Below are 4,629 nucleotides of genomic sequence, written 5' to 3' on the forward strand. Positions count from 1 at the left end.
AGATGTCGTGGACCGTACACATTACTAAATTTATTGTGTTTAAGCTTGGTAAACCGTTACAGACTTTGAGAACACTGGCTGATCCTTAGCTATCCGTATTGCAACCTAATGAAATCGTTCCGTTCTGAGAAAAATTCTAAAGAACCAATACGGTCTAATAGATTTGCAATTTGTTTTTACTGACAGGTGTCTGCTGGCATTCGATTGGATATCAGTTTTATGTAGGCGTAACAATTCATCCCATTTATCCAATCAGCTGTCTTGTGTGCGATCTCATACGGTTCACATAGTCTAGTTTTTTATAATGATAGCGATTAAAATTATTCGTGCAGAATATACATACACTATAAAACAAAAATATCCTGTCCAAAAATGACTTACGAGACACCATATTAACCAAATAACTATTTAAAAACTAAGACAGCATACATATAAAATATTATCATTCATAACAATTACTATTTAAAAGGGAAATATTATACTATTACTATCATGGTCCCAGCATTTTAACAAATTTATCAAAAAAGGACGTTGTTGCAATGGTGTGACAGGGACTTTACGGTGCGTCTAAAAATAACCTAGACCGCCTCGGTGCACTATAAGCTCTCGAAACTGCACTAAGACCATGATGGAACACTATAGCGAACTTTCTATACTAATGAAATGTCCATGTGTGGACTATACACTGTACGGACATTTAGACTTATTCACTAGCTGTGATATACAGTAAAAGATTTAGCAAGGATAGCAAGGATACAAAAATTACGATATTAATGACGCTAAAAATTAAAAGGAAAGTGTACGCTATGTCGCCCGGAATCCGACACTGACCTAGCAAAATTACGACATAATTAAACCATTAGCAACTTTGTAAAAAATTATATAGAAAAAATGTCTTTTCTTTTCCTTAAACTGGGAATATTATGATAATCAGATAAAGGTAATTTCTGTCAAAAAACGTAATTATGTTACGAAATAATTGTAATCGGATTTAGATTAGATTTGTGATCGTTGGAATTTAAATAATCTATCTCTTTATAATTACCTTTTTTAATCAAACGGAACACATACTATAGGAGATGTGGGATATATTTCAATTTGACAGCAACCAAACGACAAAAAATCATAAATGAATCAAGAGCGCATGTTTAGTCTTCAACAAGAAACAGGTGTCTACACAAAAGGTCAAGGTCTGAATCGTCATAAGTTTGTATAAAATTTATAAATAAAATAAATAAAAAACAATTATATGAATGAGTCTTAACAACTAAATATTCATTATTTACACAAGTTCGAATGATCTAAATAATCTACATTTTTTTATCGTTAGAGACACGTTTGTAAAGCTCATTTTCTGTTCTCTTAAAAAATTTGACTTCTCTTTTTTTCATTTATTACCTACAAAAATTGCTCAACCTTTCATTCTGACAGCGTGAAAGACCAAAACCAAGGTAACACACTATCATAAGTCATGGTATTCGAAAGCAGGAGATTAGTACTCTATCAGACAAAACTGCAATCACGTTTACCAAATACTTAACCAACGCACCACAAACTAATGCCTGCACCAAGTTAACGTATAATTGTGATATGAAGAGATGGCAGATACCCACAACCAACTTGGAACCACCACCAGACAGACGGACAAGTAAGCATTTAGAGGGATGGAACCAATGTGGAATTTACTGACCCCATATATACCGTATTAGGTCACTAGCACACTATGTAACTAATATTATTCAGTATGGTGATGCAGCATCTAATATCCTCTAACTTGGAAACTAAATGAACATTGAACATTCATATGTGTATATCAGTGCCTTGTACTTGTATGATATTTGTCTTTATTTATTCATTAAAATATGAATCTCTAATAAGACTTTATTTACAAAATATAACACATGAGTAAACAAAAAAACACTTTCAGAAAAAAAAAAGAGTAACTATAAAAAGTGCGACCCCAAAAAAATACCTTTCCTTTAAAAAGTAATGCATGGTAGAATTTGACATCAAAATGGGTCAAAATAACAAATATCAAATAATTGCAATAATAACAAAACTTACTTAATTACATTGTTTACAGAAGCTCCCATTTCGCCTTAGTTAATTCTTGTGTACCTGAAAATTTGTACTAAGGCAAACTGGGATTAATTTTATATATATATTTTGACAGCTAAGGCGAAATGAGAATAAGCCGTTCACACAGTGTTTTCACAAACCGGTAATTTCTTCGCCCAGGGATATGAATTTGACATTAAAAGTCCCTCAATAGCTTTACAATACCCGGCCGTGTCATTTCTGTATATTGTAGATGGAAAGTGTAATATACACAATGAATTTCATACACCAGACATACCAATACAGGTGAATTTTACCTTTTTGGAGGACTCCGAAGAGGTGGTGCATTGCATGTGCGCTAAGTTTGAAAAACAAATCCAATCTGTTATTTGGGGTACGTCTGAATACCGCTAATGACCTCCTGAGTGCACTCAGGACATACAATGTGCACTCAGGATCCTTCATATTCATCGTATTTGCACACAGGATGGATGCATATATTCGTTACACGCTGCTTATCTAAGAGTTAAATTTTGGTAGAATTTGAAATCGAACTTAGATTTGTTAATTCTTATGAAAAAATGACACCAATTACTGAGCCGTTTATTATCCAACCAAGCAGGAAAGTCCCTGAATCGACAAAATTGATCGGATTATCTTATTTTTGTTAATGAATTGTGTTGTTAGTACTGGTCCGGGAACACATTATTTTTTTTTATTTATATGACAATAAAAGTATTTGGTTATAAAAATACAAGGCAAACGTTTTGTTAATAGTTCGTTAGAAATCATTGAAATATATAACAATTTTCAAAGAATATTGTTCATACACACAAAAGTCATTATAATAAAATTGAGAATGGGAATGGGGAATGTGTCAAAGAGACAACAACCCGACCTTAGAGAAGATAACAACAGAAGGTCACCAAAAGGTCTTCAATGCAGCGAGAAATAATGTCTGCATCCGTTGCTGCATATATATTCTTACGACACTAAAAACGACGATTTTCCAGTAAAAATTTCAAATATATTTGTCAAATATGTGAGAAAATACGTAACCCTACGACATAAAAACTTTATTTGGGTATTTTGATTTAATTCAAGACTATGTCGCTTCAAAACTGTTAAAACATAACTACGAAACTCAATTGCATGTCTTTTATGAAACTTTTACTGGATAGGAAGACCATTTCGAATAATTTCCTTTGAAACGAAACAAAAATTTCGTAGTTATGTTTCAACAGTTTTGAAGCGACATAGTACAAAAAACCATTCATGATTGAATCTAATATAGGGACAACATAGATGTGTACCTTTAAGATCAGGACTATAAGTTAAATGTATTTGGCGTAATGAATAATTGTCAGGTCTGTCAGGCTTGCATTATCTACAATGAACTCATTTTTATGGATGATTGATAGATTTAAGTTTGTTGTAACTTTTAGTAAAACTTTATGTTAAGAACAATCGACATAAAATCAATTATTTTTAGTAAAGCAGGCGGTATATTTTGGCATGTGCACTCTTGTTAATCTTTTTTGTCATTTCCTTCCCGTCGTTTCAAAGGAAATTATTCGAAATGGTCTTCCTATCCAGTGAAAGTTCATAAAAGACATGCAATGGAAACACTACTTCAATACCAAATGACATAATAAATTCCAATATACAATTATATCAAGTACTCAAGTTGTCAACAGAGGGCAATGTCTGTCATGCCAATCAATCTCCTGACAATTGCAGTATAGCAATCACCATATTTTATCAATAGTTCCAAGGAAAAAATTAGGATGAAGTTATCAAATAATAATTATAAGTTTGAGAGTCCCTATGTGTAGAACTTTATATGCGACTATGATTTCCTCACATCTGGTCTTATCTACAATGTAGTATATAAATTACCATATCATAACGATTTTGATGGTTTTCAAATGTTCATTACTTCAAAAATAATTGTATTATGAATTAAAAAAAACATTAGTATTTCTTTGGACTGATATTGACAAGTCAGACTCTCTCAATAGTTATGTCATATGTATGTCGTATTACTGTCATAATTTAATAATTGAACATAAACAAAGGGCCAACAAAAAATATCATAAAAGTATGCCTAGGCTTACACAATACAGAATAGAGAATAAAAGGTTGATAAAATATAAAGTATAGAGAATGATCATCTTTCATATATCATTATATTATCCGCATCAAAAACCACGAGAGGTTAATATAATATTGGAAAGAGCGTCCGTGTACCTACATATAGATACTAGTGTTCCAATGCAATGAATGACGTAGATTTATGACGTCTTGTAAGTTCTCTTATTTTCTCTCCTTTTCTATGTTTCCTGTGCATTTTTTCTTTTCTTCTTGATTTTGGTGCGGTTTTTTAAAATAACTTTATTGAATGATTCAAATAATGACAAATAACAACGGCAAAAGCATATTTTAGGTATAAAACAGGCAGCAGTTTTAAAGTATCTTGAGCAAATACTAGAAATTGGAGACGGATAAAAAGTAGTAACGTAAAGTGTTGCTGTCAATGATAAAGATAAATTACAGTTTAAAACATCTCAC

This window comes from Mytilus galloprovincialis, chromosome 8, assembly GCF_965363235.1.
Source record: "Mytilus galloprovincialis chromosome 8, xbMytGall1.hap1.1, whole genome shotgun sequence".
Classification (NCBI taxonomy): domain Eukaryota; kingdom Metazoa; phylum Mollusca; class Bivalvia; order Mytilida; family Mytilidae; genus Mytilus; species Mytilus galloprovincialis.